The sequence below is a fragment of the Tachysurus vachellii genome, chromosome 16 (genome assembly GCF_030014155.1).
Source record: "Tachysurus vachellii isolate PV-2020 chromosome 16, HZAU_Pvac_v1, whole genome shotgun sequence".
Taxonomy (NCBI): Eukaryota; Metazoa; Chordata; class Actinopteri; order Siluriformes; family Bagridae; genus Tachysurus; species Tachysurus vachellii.
Window position 1 is genome coordinate 3,107,192 of NC_083475.1, and position 22,172 is coordinate 3,129,363.

The following is a 22,172-nucleotide window of genomic DNA, read 5'->3' on the forward strand; positions in this document are numbered from 1 at the left end:
CTCACACAACACACACGCACATACTCCCCCCCCCCCCCCCCCACACACACACACACACACACACACACACACATAGTACACAATTCAAAATCTTCATTCATGCAAATCAAGAGTGTCGTTGTTGCATAAGTATTTGTTCTTTAAGACCTATTATTTTAAGACACTTTATTTCTTAATAGTTCCTAATCCACAGTAAAATCCCCATTCTGGAGCAGAAATAAAATCAGCTCATTAAATCTGCTGAGGAACAAGTAAAGAAACCCACATGAGACATGTATGTGTGTGTGCTTGTGTGTACCTTTAGGTCCAAGGCTCGATCTATGATGGTGTGTGAGACGGTCAGCAGATCTTTGAACAAGAGTTTCTCCAGCATGGTTCCTTTGGAGAGGTTCAGCAATCTGAACAGATCCAGCCAGTGATCTTGAAATGGAGTACAGTATGTAACATACAGAAAGTGTGTGTGTGTGTGTCATACAGCAGCCTTGTTCGTGTGTTTTAGAGCTCATTAAATTCCTCTCTCTTCTCCCTCACTCGCTCCGCACATCGCTGCAGAGCATCGGGGTCACAGGACTCGATGACATCATCTGTGGGTCGGTGCTGATCCTATCGAACTTCTGCAGCTCCTCTAAGTACACACTGATCCGGCCTAAGACGCTGCTCTTCATCACCTCCACCTGACAGAGAAAAAAATAAAGGGTGTTTGTGTGTGCTTGTATTTGTTTGTGTGTATTTGTGTGTGTCTGTGTGTGTGTGAGTGTGAGAGAGAGAGAGAGAGAGAATGCGTGTGTGTGTGTGTTTGTGTGTGTGGCTGTGTGTTTTTGTGTGTGTGTCTGTGGGTGTGTGTCTGTGGGTGTGTGTCTGTGTGTTTTGTGTGTGTGTGTGAATGTGTGTGTGTGTGTGTGTTTGTGTGTGTATATGTGTGTGTGAGAGAGAGAAATAATGTGTGTGTGTGAGAATGTGTGTGTAAGTGTGTGTGTATATGTGTGTGTATGTGTGTGTGTGTGTGTGTGTGTGTGTGTATGTGTGTGTGTGTGTGTGTGTATACCTGTTCTCTGATCATCAGCTGGTGACTCTCCATCATCAGCTTGAATATGTCCCACTTTGCTCTAAGTGAGCTAATTGAGTCAACGCCTCCTCCTGCAACCGAGTGAAGAAGCCTGTTCTTCTCCTCCATCTGCTGGAACTGAGGCAGAACCTACACAAATATTACAGCAACATTTCAGTAATGTTACAGAATATTTCAAAAACTCCTCTTGTTTCTGCTACAACTGTGTAATGAAACATAATGCATGGTGAGTTAAAGGAACACTGTAGATCCTTACTGAGTGGCCTGAGTGGGATTTCTCCTGTAAACCCTAAATAAATCTGAACTTACCTTGGGTTTCTGGGCCTGGAGTTGGCTGTGTTTGGAGTTGGCGTCTCCGATCTCCTCTATGCTCTCTGGTCGTGTAGATAACATAACCATCCCACTGCTAACAAAGGAGTCTATGGCATGTATATGACCTGAAGAAACACACAAACACACACGCACATCTGGAATGGAATTAAATATTAAACATATAAATAACATATAAATAAATAATATAAACATATAAATAATATTTAAATGTATGAGCAGACACATAGTCTTCTGTCTTCATCCACTAGGTGGAGGTGTTGTGCTGTGTATGTTTACATGATGTACTGTACAGCAATGACACAAAGCTCAAGAAAGGAAGCAATAAGACTCAATTAATCTGAGCACGTTACCCTGGATGGATCTCCTCAGAGCTGTCAGCATTCTGTCAAATAGTCTCTGGATCAAATCATCAATCGTGGCCTTCAGTGGCTCACAGTTCACCGTGAAGCAATCCACCTTCTAAATGCTACACACACACATACTGTACACACACACACAGACACACACACAGACACACACATACACACACACAGACATACAGACACACACACTTTATAAATTATATTTTTGATACAGATTTATCCCTAAGAAACACACTTTGCGTGTGTGTGTGTTTAACTGGGAAGACGTTCAAAGTCTTTCCCATTCATTTTAAGTGCTTTGAAGTTTCTTTCCCAGTCCTGTACCGTGAGGTGTTTCTCTGTCCCAACCTGTCCCAACACCACCCACTCCTGTACACACACACACACACACACACTTATTTAATCATAGATTTATTAACATTCTTCTGCACTGGACATTCCCACCCTAGGGGTCATGACCCCATGTGGACTTGGCACTTGATCTACAATCGTTTCCTTTAAGATGTCGTAGGTTCAGAGAATCGGACTTGAGACGCGGCTCGTGACAAAATCCTGACGACGGCTGATGCTTTTTAAGAGACACGGATTAACTTCAGCATGCGGGATGAATGGATTCACATGGATGAATTCTGCTTTATAGTCTTTCACGTGCAGAGTACGGAATGTTTATGTTTGTTATCCCATGATCCCTCTTAACCGTGATGAAATGTTTGAAAGTGAGATGACATTTGAATGTTCAGTTCATTAGAGCAAAGAGGGAAGAGGAAGTTTGCATGTGTGTGTGTGTGAGAGAGAGAGAGAGAGAGAGATATTTACACACTCAACCATAAGACAGAAACCAAGAGTCAGCGTTTCTTTTGAAGACTGGAAAGAGGAAGTGAAACTAATAAAACACATTAACACACAGTGGTGTGTACTGACACACAAGCGCATGGAACACATACAGCCATATGGGGATGCACCGGAAGAGGAGGAGGGAAAGACCCAGCACTCTCATATTAACAGAACCTGTAACTAACACACACATACACACACACGATATCACTAGGTCATAACTGGTAATTGCTGACACATAAAATGGATTAATGATTATGGAGTGATTATTTAAGGGATTAATTAAAGGCAGGGGGTGATGAGTGATTAGCTCTGAGCTCCTGCAGTCCTTCCTTCCACCGCTGCTGTTGCCGTAGGAAATCTACGCCCATCAACAGCACCACACACACACACACACACACACACACACACACACACACTAATCAGAACAAGCAATCTGTCATGCACATGAAACAGGTTAGATCCAAATGCTGGTTTATTAGGCGATATCCAAAACAGGCAAGGGTCAAAACATCAGGCAAACAACAACATCAAAGGAAATCCAAAAACAGTAGTCAATAATCCAGGCGTAGGTCAGGGCAGGTAGCAAACATTCATACACGAAAAACAGGCAGGGTCAAAACAAGGCAAAAGACAGAACTGAATATACACTCAGAATGCAGACAGTGCTAGCGATACTTCGCGTCATCAGAGAGTTCTGAGTGAGCTTAAATAGACCAGGTGATTACAAACAGGAAACAGGTGTGCTGAGCTGGAGGTGCAATGGATTGTGGGAAGTAGAGTCCTGATGAAGAAGTACGGCAAAGTCCTCTGCAGGCCAGCAGAGGGAGCCATCGTGGCCCTCATAACACAATCACTGGGTTCTTACCCTTAACTCAGTATGAAATTTCCAGTAGATTTGCTAATATTATCTGCTAATTTTAATGTTACTAAGAAAAGGGAACAAATAATCTTCATTAAAGATGTCATGTCGGTTCTGAGAATGAGAGAATGCTATATTATATGAGACAAAATATTCCTTTATCTGAGTCAGATTGATCTTTTTGATACCTTGAAGGTCTATTTTTACCTTGTCATTGAAATCCGTGTGCCACTTGCGTAGCTTCCTGTTGTGTGTGGAGAGCCTCTCTGCAGCATTCTGAAGCTTGATAATGTAAATCTCCAACTCCTTTGGACTGTCCCACGTTATCTGCAGTTTTCCTCCTCCATCCTGTGACTCTGCTTGAGGACTCTGCTACAAATTCACATATCAACATTAATAAGAATCTATTCGTTTATCTTTTTAGTTTATACTGCATTTAAATGTATTGCCTTGTGTGTGATGTGCAACAACAGTAGGTTGTCACCTTAATAACCTTCTCAAAGGCTAGAGCATAATTCAGCATCATACAGTAGGTTTCTGTGATGGAATCATCTGTTGGTCTATGGTGTTGTAGAAATGAGTCACCTGTTACACACACACACACACACACACACACACACACACACACACACACACACACACACACTCCCCCCACACACACCTACACATTCTTTCTCTCTCTTACACACACACAATCTCCCCAACAGGAACAAATGTCCCTACCATAAGCAGTCCTACAACAAATGGTCCTGCCATAAAACACCTCTGCCATAAACATTCTATGTGTGTCATGTGCAACGAACCACCGCGCGAGCGTCGCCATAGAGACGCGTCTCCGGAGTTCTAGTGCGCTTCCGGACTACACTTCCCTTCAGCCACCCTTCCTCCTGATTACCTCACCAGCTGTTCCTCATCTCCCATTCATATAAAACCACGCTTGAACTTCATACCTGTGCGAGGTCTCGACTTGTCATCGTGCAGTCATTCTGAGCGTTTCCTGTGTTCTGTCCTTTGGTTATCTCTTCTGTTTTCCCATTCTGACTTTCTGATTGTTTGCCACCTGCCCCGACCTTTTGCCTGTCCCCGAGTCCGATTCTGCCTTCTGTTTGACATAGTGTTTTTGCCGGTTCTGATCTTCGCCTGTCTGACTTTGCCTGTGTTTAGAGAATAAACTACTACTGCTGCAAATGGATCCACAGCCGTATGCCTCCTCATTATTACAGGAGAACTCGCCACCCGAGGATCCAGCAGCGGTCGCTCAGCTGACCACTCAGGTCACCAGTCAGGCCCAGCAGCTCGCCGGTCACCACCAACAGCTGACGCGCCTCACTCAGCTCACACAGGAGCTCGCCGCGGCGTTACAAGGGCTACAAGGAGCCGCCGCTTCACCGAATCCTCCAGCTCCAGCACTGGTTCCCCAGGCCGTGCCGTATCCTGCTCCTGCTGCCACCGGACCTAGGACCGCCTCGCCTTTCCGGAAATGTTTAACGGCGAACCAGGAGGTTGTCGGGGCTTCCTGATGCAGTGCTCACTGTTCGTGGCGCAGCAGCCGACCCTGTACACTACGGAGGACAGCCGTATAGCCTTCGTCTGCTCTCTGCTTACTGGTAAGGCATTGGATTGGGCCACCGCGGTGTGGGGAGAGAACGCCTTCCCCATGTTCGCGGCTTTCCTCGCCCGGTTTCGTACTGTCTTTGATCACTCTGCCTCTGGAGAGAGTGCGGAGGAGCGCTTGCTCGCCGTGTCTCAGGGTGATCGCACCGCGGCGGAGTATGCTCTAACGTTTCGCACTTTCGCCACCGAAGCAGGCTGGGAGGAACGCCCCCTGCAACTGCTCTACCGCAAGGGTTTAAATCCGGACCTCCACGCTGAGCTGGCCTGTCGGGATGAGGGAAGGAGCCTGTCTGAGTTCGTGGATCTCTCCATCCAACTGGACAATCTGATGCGCTCCTGGCGGGCGCGGGCTCCTCCGCGCACCGTCACACGTCCTGCACGCGCCGAATACCCCGAGCCCATGCAGGTCGATTATACACACCTCACGCCGGAGGAACGAGAGCGGCGCTTCCGCCTCCGTCTCTGCCTCTACTGCGGAGACCCGGGACACCGACTGCCGACCTGCCCAACCCGACCTCAGCGATGGCCTCAGATGGAGCTACAATGCTTCCTAGGGTTCGCTAATTTCTACCACCGCTTTATCCGTGGCTTCAGTACCATCGCTGCGCCCCTCACCTCGATGACACGACAAGCATCTAATCAGCTCACCTGGTCGCCGGAGGCACACGAGGCGTTCAGCCAACTAAAGGAAAGCTTCACCACAGCCCCGATCCTCCACCACCCTGACCCAAACCGGCCGTTCATTGTCGAGGTGGGCGCCTCCAACACGGGAATCGGCGCCATCCTTTCCCAGCGACAGGGACCCGCTGATAAAATGTTTCCATGTGCCTACTTTTCTCGCAAACTGTCCCCTGCAGAACGGAACTACGACGTGGGAAATCGTGAACTCCTAGCAATGAAAGCAGCATTTGAAGAGTGGCGGCATTGGTTGGAAGGCGCACAGCACCCATTTACTGTCCTAACTGATCACCGTAATCTGGAGTATCTGCGTTCTGCCAAACGCATGAACCCACGCCAGGCTCGATGGGCTATGTTTTTTACTTGGTTCCAGTTCACCGTGACGTACAGACCAGGGAGCAAGAACAACAAAGCCGATGCCCTGTCACGCATACACTGAGAGTCGGGTCCGCACACGCCCACCGAGCCGATCCTTCCTGAGATTCGAATCATAGCACCCATTCAGTGGGACATCATGACCGAGATCGCCGACGCCCAAACGCAGTCTCCGATCAAGTGTCCCACCGGCAAAACATACGTGCCGGAGCACCTCACGCTCCTCAACCTGCTGCACGCGAGTCCGGCCTCCGGTCACCCGGCATAACCGCGACAACCCATCTGGTCCAGAATGAGTTCTGGTGGCCGTCGGTGGCCGCAGACACACGCGAGCATGTCCACGGCTGTGCGGTGTGCCACGCCTCCAAAGCCTCTCATCAACTACCCGCGGGCTTGCTACATCCTCTACCAGTCCCACAGCGTCCCTGGGCACACATAGCACTGGACTTTATCACAGATCTGCCTCGATCCAACAACTACACCACCATTCTGACCGTAATCGATCAATTCTCTAAAGCCTGCCGACTGATCCCGCTAACCAAACTTCCCTCCGCCTTTGAAACTGCAAAGATGCTCTGTAACCACGTTTTCCGCTTTTATGGTCTTCCAAAAGACATCGTCTCGGACAGAGGCTCTCAGTTCACCTCACGGGTCTGGAAAGCCTTCTTCAGGCGGCTAAACATTAACATCAGTCTCACTTCAGGGTACTACCCACAGTCCAATGGTCAGATGGAATGCCTCAACCAGGAAATCATCCGCTTTCTCCGAATGTATTGTCACCACAATCAGAACGAGTGGAGCCGGTACCTGTTGTGGGCCGAAAACGCCCAGAACTCTCTTATCAAACCCGCTACTGGCCTGACACCCTTTCAGTGCGTCCTAGGCTACCAGCCTCCCTTATTACCATGGTCCGACACGCCCAACGACCTACCGGCCGTCGATGACTGGTTTCGTCAGAGCGGGGAGACGTGGACCGCGGCCCACCGACAGCTACGGAGAGCCGTCAGGACGCAGAAAACCCAGGCGGACAAACACCGCAGGAAACATCCTGAGTACCAACCCGGCCAGTGGGTTTGGCTTTCGACTCGCAACATCCGGCTCTGCCTACCCTGCCGCAAACTCAGTCCCCGGTACGTGGGTCTGTTCCGAATCCTCAGGCATATTAACCCCGTCTCATACCGCCTTTCACTACCAGCCACCTACCGCATTTCACCTACCTTCGCTGCTGAAACCGGCCGACGAGCCGAGAGAGGTTCCTGACCCCACCACGGACCTGCCCATGCCACCGCCGCTGATGGTCGATGGCGAGGAGACCTGTCAAGTTCACGAACTGCTCGACTCCAGACGTCGAAGGGGCCTCTTGGAATACCTGGTCGACTGGGAGGGCTTCGGTCCGGAGGAGCGCTCATGGGTGAAAGCGGGGGACATCTTGGATCCGTCGCTCACTGCCGAGTTCCACCAACGGCACCCGGGGAGACCAGCACCCCGTCCACGGGGCCGACCCCGGCATTGTGTATGTCCTCGCGTCAGGAGCCGCTCGCAGGGGGGGGCTCTGTCATGTGCAACGAACCACTGTGTGAGCGTTGCCATAGAGACGCGTCTCCGGAGTACTAGCGCGCTTCCGGACTACACTTCCCTTCAGCCACCCTTCCTCCTGATTACCTCACCAGCTGTTCCTCATCTCCCATTCATATAAAACCACGCTTGAACTTCATACCTGTGCGAGGTCTCGACTTGTCATCGTGCATCGATGACAAGTCGGGTGGCTGAAGGGAAGTGTAGTCCGGAAGCGCGCTAGTACTCCGGAGACGCGTCTCTATGGCAACGATTCCGATTCTGCCTTCTGTTTGACATAGTGTTTTTGCCAGTTCTGATCTTCGCCTGTCTGACTTTGCCTGTGTTTAGAAAATAAACTACTACTGCTGCAAATGGATCCACAACCGTATGCCTCCTCATTATTACAATGTGTTATAAGCCATGGGAACTAAGGGGAGTGTGGGTGCACGTGCCTGATCAGAGCTGACTTTATTGGGGTGACAGATGAACACAGATGCACACACACATACCAACACACACACTACACCCTCCCTCTTCTTGCACGACTATATATTCCTGTTTTACCTAATAAACTTTGGAATTTCTCTTTGAAAGACTTTGACTCAGTGTGTTTCATCAAGACATGCCCAAGCACTTGTGGAGAACGAAAATCGAGCAGAGGTTCGAGAGGCTGAATTTAGTTTATCCTGCACCAAGAGCAGATGAAAGAGAGGTTATCCTGTCCCTTGCGGCAGATGAGAATTCCTTACATGTGGTATATATGTGCTGACAGTGTGGTAGTTTTTGAGATGTAGGGTTGATCAACTATGTGTAATTCGGTAAGCAGTTTGCTCTGTGATATAGTTTACAGGATACTTTTGTGCTTGTCAGCCACTATGTGCTCAAAATACCTGTTTTTGGACAAATGTAACATGTTCTTGTTTTGAATACATCATTTATGAACTCAAAACTTTCAACAGTGATCCTCTGAAGAAAAGTTATCCATCCTGAAAAACATCACAGTTATCTCCATCCCATGGATATGTGGGTAAATTTACCCAGATAGGAAAAGCTGGATCAGGTCAAACTCTACCCTCGTGGATTTTGGTTCTGTGACATAAAGTGTGCATGCCTTGCTCAGATACAGTATATGCTAAGGCTCTTAGAATCAGTGATGGGACTGCATTATGTTCTGCAGCATCTGGACAGACCAGGGACTGTGAGGATCCTGTTTGTGGACTTCAGCTCTGCCTTTAGGAGTGATCACCCCATCACTCCTCCAGCCCAAATTAACCCAGCTCTCCATGCCCTCCATTGGCTGTCAGTGGATCACCAGTTTTCTGACAGACAGGCAGCAGCTAGTGCGACTGGGAAAACTCAAGGGCTGTGTCCACGGCTGTGTCCTCTCCCCACTGCTCTCCTCCCTGTAGACAAATGACTGCACCTTAAATGACCCCTCTGTCAAGCTCCTGAAGTTTGCGGATGACACCACACGGATCGGCCTCATCCAGGACGGTGACGAGTCTGCTTACAGACTGGAGGTTGAACGGCTGGCTGTCTGGTGTAGCCTTAACAACCTGGAGCTGATCATGCTCAAGACAGTGGAGATGATAGTGGACTTCAGGAGAAACCCCCCTGCTCTCCCCCCACTCACCATCATGGACAGCATTGTCACAGCAGTGGAGTCATTTAGATTCCTGGGAACCACAATCTCCCAGGACCTGAAGTGGGACATTCACATAGACTCCATTGTGAAAAAGGCCCAGTAGAGGTTGTACTTCCTTCGCCAGCTGAGGAAGTTCAAACTGCCACAGGATCTTCTGAAACAGTTCTACACTGCCATCATTGAATACATTCTCTGCACTTCAATTACTGTTTGGTTCAGCTCAGCTACCAAATGTGACCTCAGAAGACTACAGAGGGTAGTTCGGACTGCTGAGTGAACCATTGGCACAACACTCCCCACTCTCCAAGATCTGTACTTCTCCAGAGTGAGCAAAAGGGCAAAGACAATCACTCTAGACCCCTCACATCCAGCACACTCCCTCTTTGAACTGTTAGCATCTGGTCGACACTGAGCACCAGAACGACCAGACATGGGAACAGTTTCTTCCCTCAGGCAATCCATCTGATGAACACTTAACACACATGGAACACACAACACTTCATTGCACATTTCACACTTGCACATTTGTAGTAGTAGTAGCCTTTATTGTCACTGGTCACAGGTACCGTGAAATTAGCCATCAACCTGTCCATACATACAATACGACAAGGGAGGGACAGGACAGGAAGACAGGGTATTGGAAAGAAATACAGCATAACATGACGGAAGAGAGGAGAAAAAACAACAACCCCCAGACTATGCTCCTATGGGGAGTACAGTGTGGGAACAGGAAAAAACACCTCAGCAGCATAAGCACATAATCAGTATGCCATGAAAAACACACGACTTGCAACAGGGGAGGGGAGCTGGGGGGTGGAAGTAATACAGCACAGGCAAGCAGCCATCCGGGCCTGCTGCCATTCTCTGCGCTGGTCTCAGACCCGCTTGTCAGACTGGCGGTACAAAGCGGCGAAGGCATGGGATGGGGGTGGGGTGTGAATGCATATCTTTATATATGTGTGTGTGTGTGTGTGTGTGTGTGTGTATGTAAAATTGTAGGCCTGGAGATCACTGCTCCTGGCATCAAATCTTGGTGCCTCAGTCCGCAAGATTGTCATAGCGATACACAGCAAATTGCCATGGAGACAACCTTGATTAGGTTCCAGAGAGAGTCAACAATCAGCAGGTGTCTGTGGAAGTGGGGGAAGGAAAGCAAGAGAGTCTCGCTGCAGTTCTCTTCCGGGGGAGTTGTTCCCACAGCGGACTTGATCGAGGCCAGTGCTGGTTGAGGGGAGCCGAAAGCATATAAGATTGGGAATGTTCGGTCTTGGGGCGAGTAGACACATTCCAATTTACACGACTACTATCTTAGTCCATTCTGGTCTCCATATCGATCCATTTTCCTTTCCAAAGCCATGAACTTCTCCGTGATGTTATCCATATTGCGGTTATTAGTCCCTGCCTCAGTGCTGACCTCTCTGCCCACTGCATCAATCATGACGGGCAGCCTTGGGAGGTGGACAGCTGTTACCGTTTTCTGATTCTCTCGAAAACCCAGGGCAATGTCTAATCCAATCAGCAGAACTCCTGTTATCACGGTTCCAAATAGGTAGATATCTTCAATGTCCTCCACGGAAAGAGGCACCAGACGCACGACTCGCCACTTCTCCCACGCGTCCATCGTATAGCCAGCTGCGAACATTCTGGGAGGACAGTCAGGTTCCCCCGAACCCAATCTTCTCGTCGAGAAGATGGTGTCAATTGCGTTGAGAGACCAGTTTATCAAATCCATGATATTTTTAGTTTGGAGAGCAGTGCGGAGAGAGTCTCTCAATGTATAAGACAATAGATGAGACGAGAGAAGCAAAGCAGGAAAAGTAAAGAGGAGGAGAGGGAGAGAAAATGCGACCACCTTCGTTGAGAGCCAAACTCTCTTGTACTATGTTTACTTCAATTGCACATTTCATACTTGCACATCTGTACATACAAATTGTCTATACTGTTTACTTCAATTGTACATTTCACAATTGCACACTTGTACATACAAATTGTATACACTCACTTGTCACTTTATTAGGTACACCTGTCCAACTGCTTGTTAATGCAAATTTCTAATCAGCCAATCACATGGCAGCAACTTAATGCATTTAGGCATGTAGACATGGTCAAGACGATCTGCTGCAGTTCAAAATGAGCGTCAGAATGGGGAAGAAAGGTGATTTAAGTGACTTTGAACGTGGCATGGTTGTTGGTGCCAGACGGGCTGGTCTGAGTATTTCAGAAACTGCTGATCTACTGGGATTTTCATGCACAACCATCTCTAGGGTTTACAGAGAATGGTCGGAAAAAGAGAAAATATCCAGTGAGCGGCAGTTCTGTGGGCACAAATGCCTTGTTGATGCCAGAGGTCAGAGGAGAATGGCCAGACTGGTTTGAGCTGATAGAAAGGCAACAGTAACTCAAATAACCACTCGTTACAACCGAGGTATGCAGAAGAGCATCTCTGAATGCACAACACGTCGAACCTTGAGGCGGTTGGGCTACAGCAGCAGAAGACCACACCGCTACTAGTAAGGTGTACCTAATAAAGTGGCCGGTGAGTGTATATTGTATGCTTTAATTGCACATTTTCACACTTGCACATCTGTACATACAAATTGCCTATATTTGTATATGTATATTCCAGTTGCACATTTCAACCTGTACATGTGTACATACAATTTTGCCTATATACTGTAGAATATGTCATTATGTTACACTGTGGAGCTTCTGTCACTAAAACAAATTCCTCGCATGCGAAAACATGCCTGGCAATAAATCTCTTTCTGCTTCTGATTCTGAGTGATACATACATCCACAAACACTTCTACAAAGGAAACAATAAGAACTTAATTTATTCACCAAATGGCTATCTGGAAGCAGACTATATATAAATATTCAATACATGTAAACTCAGAAAAATTCTCTCTGAGAATCTCTGAGAGCTTAAACAATTTCATAAATCAACTGAATAATAAGTTAACAAACAGAATTCCAATGTTCTAATGAATAGTTCTGCCTTCAGTCTTTGGGCCGCACGGTCTATCCGAATAACACCAAAAAATTGTTGAAATGGAAAATGATTTTGCCTAAAGACAGCTGCTACTACTTTTACGTAAGGTGTGTAACAATGCTATGTACTATGTATAAAAGACTATTCAACAATTCAATGCAGTTTGTGGTAAATAGGTAATGCAGTTTATATACAATTTTAATAGCCAACTATTGCTTTAAATCCTGATTCCTAATTCTGGCAAGGATTAATCTTACTGACCAGCAGTGTTGTATAAAGTACTAGAAAGCAATACTTGAGTAAAAGTGCAAGTATTAAAAGTACTAGAAAAAGACTTTGGTAGAAGTGAAAGTTACCTTTTAGAATATTACTCAAGTAAAAGTCTTAAAGTATCTGATATATACTTTACTTAAGTATCAAAAGTAATTTTCTGATATTTAATGTACTTAAGTATTTGAAGTAAAAGTAAAAAGTAAAATTTCAGTGATTTTCGGTAGGCATAAGAGCAGGGGCGGTTCTAGGATTTCATCTTTAGGGGTTTTAGCCCTCAGTGAGAATTTAAAACAAGAAGAGTTGTATATTATATTATATGACTACATAGTAGGCCAAAAGATATGGTATTATTAAATGGCAAAAGTGGACACCAAAATTTTATGCATGATGTAATGATGCCAGTCTTGAATCAAATCAGTTCATGTATGTGTCCATTCTCTACAAACAGTTTGTCCAATGAATGCAGTCATTAATAAAAAATATTCACAAGACAAAGACCAAATCAATAAATGTTATTTTTATTTAGTATTGAATGGATTGTTTGCATTAATATTTTGTTTGTACAATCAACTCTGGTAATAAGAATAGTGACATTTCACTGCTTTTGGTTGCCGTCTTTGTGACTTTCAGCCGATTAACGTTATAGATAATCGCCTGACTGTGCGTGCATGCTGCACGTGCCTGTGCTTCTCCGTAGAGCGTTCGGAGCTGCGTAATGCAATCTAGAAGCAGTGATTCGCCAAACCTCCCTTATTGCAACAGTAATTATCCCTTATTGCTGTTTTTGTTCTGAACACTGATACAAAGAGTATTAGCAAAAAATGTAGCAAAAAAAAGCTACTAGAATACAATCTTAACATTCATTCATTCATTCATTTTCTACCGCTTATCCGAACTACCTCGGATCACGGGGAGCCTGTGCCCTGTACCCCGTGTGTCTCAGGCGTTATCGGGCATCAAGGCAGGATACACCCTGGACGGAGTGCCAACCCATCGCAGGGCACAATCTTAACATTGATATATATATATTTTTTTTACCGTAAAACTTCCCTCTACATAAATGCCCTTTTGTGAATAATATGAGAATATATTGCTATGCAACTGCTTTTTCCATTTGTTTGATTAAGATATAATATTGAAATATTTATGGTGTCATTAAATGTGCTTTAAAAAGAACTGCTTTGAAATACCAGTTGTAAGGACTCTGCCCGGACCCTGGCCACGTGCGTTTGTTTACGTTTCTCGTCACGTGTCTGCCCCGCCTTTGTCTGCTCCTCCCTTTCGTCACACCTGATCCTTATTGTGTCATCATTGTCTTTTGTATTTAACTGTGCCGCGTTGCCTCGTGCAGCGCGGCATCTACTGTGGTCTTGGTTTTGTTCAGTCCTGTCTTGAGTCCGTGTTCCTGTTTTGTGTTTGTGTTAATAAATCCCTTTTGTTTTAGCTATCCTGCATTTGGGTCCGCTTCTGTTCCGCGTCATGACACCAGTAGCATCTTTAAAGCAGGAAGCACTGAGGAGAGAGAATTTTGTTCCAGAGCTATTAAAGGGGGTTTTTACACCTGGTCACTTGATGAGTTTTCTGTGATTGGATAGCTATCCGATTGTAAAAAGACCAGGTCTAAATGCCCTCCGAAACGGTTTCGAGACGGATATAAATCCGATCGCTCAAACCACTTCAGGAGGTGGTCTGGGACGCATTTCAGATGAAACTGGACAGGTGTAAATGAATGTGGTTGTTCAAGCCACATACGTCAGCGCTATACTTCTCCCAAGCGGAAGTATGTCACTCGCAGGTGACTCGCGAGTCGTGCATCGCACCAGAAACAAATATGTTTTCCCACCAGTGCTGGCTCCGATCTTTCACCCAGGTGTCTCGTTGGGTCTTAAAATGCACTGCTGCCGCCAGCGAAAATGCAGCAAACAGTAAATGCTGTTTTTTGTAGCAACTGCATACACCAAAGCGCGTTCCATTTCAATTACCCCGGAAATGAGGTAAAATATATTTGCATTTTTGGGAGTACAAAGATCGGATTGATATCCGATTCACCAAGATGCATTTATGTGGCCTAATGTAAATGGAACAAATTTTAACAAATCAGATAGCTATCGGATCAGAGAAAACACATGAAGTGACCGGGTGTAAAAAGGCCGAGACTGAACACATGCCTCATGCAGTAGACCTACTTGTCACCCAGGTAAATAGCTGGCAAAGATAAAACTTTCTGCAGTGCTTCACATTGCCGGTGTAGTTCCTTGCTAGACTATTAGGTGGGCAGTGCCACGCCATTTCTTTCCTAATGTGTTCTCACCTGTTGCTTGTTTCCCTTAATGTGCTGCTTTATACAGTATATATATATATGTATATACGTGTATATATATATATATATATATATATATATACACGTATATACATATATATATATATTGTTACGTGTAAGCTGTAAGTCCAGATGATGTGCTAACCAGGTTCTGTTTCCATGTCAGTTATGATTTGCTTTCGTTATGTTACATGTAAGTTGTGTAGTTTTGTTTGTTAAATAAAAGAAGTGCATGCATCAAATCCTGCAAGTGGGTCTGACTTGTTAAATGTGGGAGATCGACCCAGCTGTGCAGATTTGGGTTGATCCCAGCAACAGTGGTGATCATCTGCAGACATTACAGAATGACTGGGGATGTGGTAACCTATGTTATTGTGCTGGACTACCAATCAGAAGGTTGTGAGTTTGATTCCCATGTACACCAGGCTGTCACTGTTGGGCCCCTGAGCAAGGCCCTTAACCCTCAATTTCTCAGTTGTATAAAATAAGATAAAAATGTAAATCTGGATAAGGGTGTCTGTAAATGTAGATATATGACTGACTGTTCTTCACAGACCCAGTGGGATAGCTTTGTGCTGGTTCAAGGACTTATGTCCTTGCATGGCTGAAGGCATGGCATGGCTGAAGAAACACCTGCCAGACCGCCCTCTGGTGGTCTGGCAGGGAGCCATTCATGCTCCAGACACACATACATATTAAATTGCTTTCACTTATATTGTTATATTGTTACTTATATTGTGTTTATTGACAATGGTCAGAGTGTGTACCTGAAACTCACTGCACAAGATTGTGCCACAATGCTAACTTTAGCATTCAGTAGACATCATGATAATCCCTGCTACTGTTAACTATCAGGTTAGGAAACAAAATGAACAAACAAAATGATCAGCATTCTCTTACTGTCTTTTCTCTCAGCCATCAGTGAATCACCATCATTATATGGTGGTGATACAAGACCCCAGAAGTAAGCAAAGTGTAAATGCCTTTTTAGCCAGCCAAAAGTCTATCTAGTCTTCTTTTAGGCCACTGTCGCTTGCAGAATCTTTCCAGTTCAGAGACAGATGTTTACATCAGAAGGCATTAAGGGTTTTCTTGAGGTTTTGACCTATTATAAAATAAAATCTCTTTTTGCTTTAGATAGAAAACAAACCTCGCTTTTAATCTTAACATCTTTGACCTTGACAGAGTTGATGAATTGTTAGAGATAAGATTTATTAGAACTCAATTTTTATTCACTCACTGGCTCATGTTTGGAGATGACATGTGATTGTACAATGATCCACAGCAAACGGGTGTAGATAATATATAAATGAATTTATTATAATCATTTGAAGAGATTCCAGTATATACTGTATAACTTGCATTTCTTATGAGACAAATAATAACAGAAGAAAACAAAGATTTAAGACTGGGAAACAAATGTGAGAAATCTTTCTTTTCTGTCCATGCTGTTTTTACAATCAGCTGTGCAAGCCATCCCAAACCAGAATGGCTCTCACCTACAAAATCAAAATACAGTTCTTTTTTTTTTCAGAATTGCAGTTGTCAGCAGCATATCTTTTTCTGACTGAAGAGATTTTTTTTAAAGACATTGTATACTGTTTTCATGGCATGCACACTGCATCTGCAAAAAAAAAAAAAAAAGAAAAAAAAAAGAAAAAGGCGACTGATCTGATGATGATTTTGTAGTGAAGAACAGGGATATATGTTGTATAATGGTATAATGACTGAATATTGACAATGTATGTGTGCAGACATGTGAGATGATTTGCCATGAAGGCATCTCTTGTTATGAACCTGTTTACAGACGTATGTGAATGAGATTTCTGGACATGAAATACAATGTTGTCATATAGAAATGGCAGACAATCACCCAGAAATATCATGATATATTGTAGTAGAAGATATTCATGCACTAGGCACAGAACAATACTATTGCTATTTGAATCGGGTTTTACCCAACTCTCTATTCTACAGAGACATTTAACACCGTATTCTTTAATCTCTTACTAGGTTTCCAATCAGGGGCCACTTCTGTCTCTTCAGACCTGCACATTAACACTAAAGAACAGGGAATAGAGTAAGCTGTTAGTTGACTGGACCCAGTACAATAATAAATACTGATTTTACAGATACCAGGTTGCTACAGTATTATATCCGTTTAGGGAGCGATCCCATTTCTAAAGCATCGTTTTAATTCAGACCTGTCCGCATTCAATCAACACTATGTGACGAAAAAAGGCAAAGCTAATTGTGCATTTGCACTACAACTTTAAATCCATCAGGATACATTAATGGAATTTTCCCCCTTATTGCACAATGACTCTATCCTTAAAGCTGTGTCTGAGGCAGCAGCATTGTAGAGATTGTTCTAGGACAAGAGCAATTACCACTTTAAAGTAAGTAATATACTGTATGTCAGTTCAACAGAACTCAGTGCAGTAATAGTGATGGTCTCATTACTGTTTCTCTCCTATTGATTTATTTTATACAACTTGCTTTAGTATATCCAATTTACTTATAAAAATGAAAGGATACTCTGATTTGAATATGGTTAAAATAACAAAAAAACAAAACAGGCTACATAGTAAAAATTATAAAAAAAAAAAAAGTATAAAGTATATGTGTGGAAATAATTCATACAGTAAGTAACATGAATTCTTATATGTATTTGATTCCGAAGTCACCATGCGCGTTACATTTACACATCCGGGCTCTAGCACTGCACATCAGTATCATATAAAAATTAAACTAAATACAAATTAATCTCAAATAAAAAAAATAACTAAAAATTAGTGAATGGAGACATTGCACAGGTTTGATTCCACAACATAAACTATTCTATAAATGAAAATAAGTGAAGTATCTGATGTCAAGCCCTAACGTTCAGACTTGACTTTGTAACGCAGCACTAGATAAGTGGCTAACCGAAGAGCGAGGAAGAAAATCCCTAACACTATGAAGTCCACGTAGAGTTTTGCGTCTTCTACATACAACAGCTGCAACACCTCCTCGGGCTTCTGGAACTTACAGACAAGGCCAGGGCATTCCAAATCTGTTTGATTCATACCATACCTGTGGAAGCATGAGTTAAACTGCATTATACCATAGCTCTCATTTGGCATTCTCAATTCTGATTGGTCAGAAGAACTTCATTAAGTTACTGTAATAGCACAGCTCAGTGTTCTGTGAGGAGATTTTTTTTAATCAATATTGTAAGAAGTCCCCAGTGTTAGAAATTGGTAATAGTCAGAGCTTAGACTGTTCCTTTATGCTTTCAAACACTGGAAAAATGTGAGCATTGACCGGCTGCTTTTTATAATGTAACTGAAAACAGGACTCTCTTGTTTGTTGGGCAGTACATAATAATACTTAAATTAAACTATAAATAGGTAAAATATCTGTAATACATTTAATACATACAATTTACTGTTAGCAAGAACTAACTAATGTGGCATAAGAGGGATAAAACACCTTGCAGTTTCAGGATAATAATAGATAATAGCTCAGTGGCTGATTAAAGCATAAATGCTTTTCAACATCATAAAAAAAACAAGATACTTTTTGTTATGTTTAAATATCAAGAAAAAAACTAAATATATATCAAAAATGTAGCAGAATATGATGTAAACCTGGCAACCACACACTATTTTTATGCTCACATTTATATTTAATCTTTATCTATTTATATTTACATGTAATATTTTCACTGAAACTTTTATTTGACATCAGTTGCCATCTAAATTTACAGTATCAGTATGGCCTCAAATGGTCAAATAAAGTCAGAAAGAAAATAGAATTACACTTAGACATTTGGCATCCTGTAGCCCCAATTGTGGCATTAGTTATTAAAAAAATATTTACATTAGTTAATAAAAAAACTTTAATAATTGAAGCAGAGTTTTTGGATCTGTGGCTGCAGTTGCAGGACTGTAAAGTTATTTTAAGGTCTACATTAAATAATTGATTTTTTTATTGAATCCAAACATGTGGATTTAGTGTAAGTTAGTAGGCCAACATGCCTAAAAATACTAAATGGAGCTTTGTGGTTTAGTTCTGCTACAGCATGAGATATTACATTATAATTACAGTATGAAGGATGCTACTACCTGACATAAGACACATAGGAGCTCCACTGTAGGTATTTTGGTATGGTGCCAAAGAAGCCATAGAAAAGCAGGACTGCAATGGCTGTCACTGGCCCTAAGAATGTAGCCACCTACAAAAAAAAACAGTGAACTTAAAAAGTACTTTTGAAGAATCAGAATGGCTTTTGTATATTTGATGTAATTACACACCTGAGCCACCAGGGCAGTGGAGATGAGAGAGAGAGAGAGAGAGAGAGAGAGAGAGAGAGAGAGAGAGAAAGAGAGAGAGAGAGATGGTGAGAGGAAGCTTTCACTAGTACTGTAGCTATTTTGACGATGAGTAAATGTCCCCGGGGAATACTTTTTTATTATTATTATTATTTTTTTTTTTTACTTAACCTTCCTGTTTTGAAATAATGCATATGTTCAAATCAATGATAATATTCAATGAGTAATACAATGAAATAAAATATTCAGATGAATCTACCATAATCTACCTCAACAGACAATGATTTATCAGGAAAGGATTACTGTGTCATAGCAATGCAGCACCCATAGCTGGAACTACTAAAAATATGTTGTGAGTTGCCTTTAAGTTCATGTGCAGAATAGACAGGATAGGCCTTTTTTACTTTTAGACTTTTTACATGGACATAATGAATAGAATCATGGTTCTATCTTACTTCCACCATGGGCAGGTGAGCATAGGCCCAGATTGGACTAAAGGATAAATAAACAGCTCATAGAAGTGACTATGCAGCCAGAGGAAATTTCAATGTAAGGATGAAGCACATGGTAGGAGGTCTTTAAACTGTTTAATGCACAATATTAATCTTTGGGGCGCAGCCTTGTTGTGCCAGGAATGGTCACCATAGCCAGCAATGCAAAACACATGCAATAAACTCCTTATAGATAGAAGGATATGGCTATGGCCATATTTGGATAGCAGTTCCAGCAGGCTATCAACTAGGAAGCAGACCAGATGGGACACATCCACCCTCCTTGAACATTAAAAAAGCACTCAGTCACACAATAAACAGGGAAAGAGCCAGTAATGTTCCTAGAGAGAGGCAAGAGCTCTAACTAGCTTGAGTTAACACAAACACAAACACCCCCCCCTCCAACAGCCCCGCCTTAACAGAAATAAATAAATAATTAAAATATATTGAGAAGTGTGTCAACCGGTAACCGGTTAGAACTGAATGTGACCTGTAATGGACTTTAAATTCTTCCTATTTGTATTGATCTATTCCATCCATATAAAGACAATCAGGTTCATAAATCACCAGAGTGGCAAATGGTTTTAAGAAAACAATATTTTACTCAGAAGCTATGAAAATGGGCTCACTGTCAGTTAGTCATGTTGTCAAAGAATACATACATCCAAGAGAGTGGCACTTGTGCTCAGAGGAAGTGCAATAGATCTGTAAAATCAGTGTACTGTTGGGTGAGGTTATTCATAGTGGAACTAAACAGCCATACTTACTTTCTCTGGTCAGGCCTTAGCCTGAGTGTGTATTCATGCACAAGAAGTTATATATGTGTTTGAATCCAGGTTACAACAATTACAATCAATATATAACTAACGTTCTAAGATGTCTTGGAAAATATGTGATTATTACAAGTCTAGAAACACATTTTAGATATTATACACTGTCTTCCATATGTAGATATAGTATATAGCATTTCTAGAATAAATAATATTAATGCCATACCTGAAATGGGATATCAGCCACGGTCTTGGCTAGGTACAGTAGTAGGCCTTTAAACTGTACCAGTAGTTCAGATGCTCCCTTAAAACCACTAACATCTCCAGGGGAACTGGGAAAGTAGCACAGAATTACCCAATTGATGAGAATTTGCACAATATAGCCATTTACAGCCAACATGATTTTTCTGGATATCCAAAAAAAAAGTAAACTTAACCACAATTTTTACATTATTGCCATGCATCAATGGTAAACATAAATACATGCATATATAATGTCATGGTAGTGTCATGGTAGTTTTATTAATTGCATGGATAATGTAAAACCGAAGCAGAACAAAAGTCCTTACATGTGTGGTCAGTTGGCATTAATGCAGCCAACATAAGGAAGAGCATGGAGAAGAAGATGAATCCAGTGTTGTTGAACACTTTGCTGGCATCATTGCCAATGTTTAGGTACAGCAGGCCGATCAGTACTCCAGTAGACAAGTGTAATATCACCCTCAGGTGGGTCAGCACCTGGACACACAATTACAAATCCTCAAATATGAATGAAGACTTGCTAAATATATAACATGTAGTAAAATATACATAATTCGAAGAAATCTTACCATGTCTCTACATATTGTGATAAAAGTTCTTTTGAAAAGAATGCAGAACTGTGTGAGCGTGCTGGTGGCAAAAGTATGTTTTTCAATGTGTCCTGAATCCTGTACAAAAAAAGAGGTGTAAAGCAGATCGGTGCAATGGTTAACATTGTTTGTTCACAAACAATTGTACGTGCCACTCACGCTGTTACACTGAGTTGGGCAAGACAATCATTCTTGTCACTGGAGTTCTTCTTGACACCATTTGAGCACATGCCACCCTGCACTGCCTCGAAAAGCACAGGATTCAAATCACCATACTCTCCTGATGCCACCTCAATTACTGTAGCAAAACAGATGGATAGCACACATAGATTATACAGAAGATTTAGAGATTCAGATGATTCCTACTGTGTCTACAAACCATTTAGACTGTAGAAAAAAAACATAACATTAGAATTATTGATGATCCAAATGTTTGTGAGCCTCACCATCACAAACATGTGTGCTATTTCAACATCTTAATCCAGATTGCTGGGATTTGCCCATGCAAACAGAAGAGCATTAATGAGGTCAGATACTGATATTGAGTGAGCAAGTCTTGGAGGCAATCAGCTTTTCAATTCATCCCAAAGGTTTTCATTGAGGTTTAGGTCAGGGCTTTGTCAAGGTCACTCAAGTTCCTCCACACTAACTATGGCAAGCCACCATCACTTTATGTACATGGATGCTGTCATGCTAGAGAAAGTCTAGTGCTGTTAGTTCCAGTGAAGAAAAATTGTAATGCTACAGAATCAAAGCATATCCTACAGATGTGGCCTTTTAAAAAGCCCGCCTCGGAGATAAGAATGCCGCGCAGACTCCCGGCAATCTGCGAG

The 22,172-nt window shown here is 43.1% G+C and overlaps 1 protein-coding gene and 2 pseudogenes across 1 annotated transcript in view; 2 read left to right on the plus strand and 1 right to left on the minus strand.

The window, feature by feature from the left end:
* LOC132858886 (ATP-binding cassette sub-family G member 4-like) overlaps nt 1–22,172 on the minus strand; it is a 116,310-nt pseudogene that overhangs the window by 90,917 nt on the left and 3,221 nt on the right.
* Nucleotides 1–22,172, plus strand: part of LOC132858879 (cytoplasmic dynein 2 heavy chain 1-like) — a 133,786-nt gene that overhangs the window by 75,151 nt on the left and 36,463 nt on the right. The window lies entirely within an intron of this gene.
* LOC132858906 (histone H3-like) overlaps nt 1–22,172 on the plus strand; it is a 136,213-nt pseudogene that overhangs the window by 55,718 nt on the left and 58,323 nt on the right.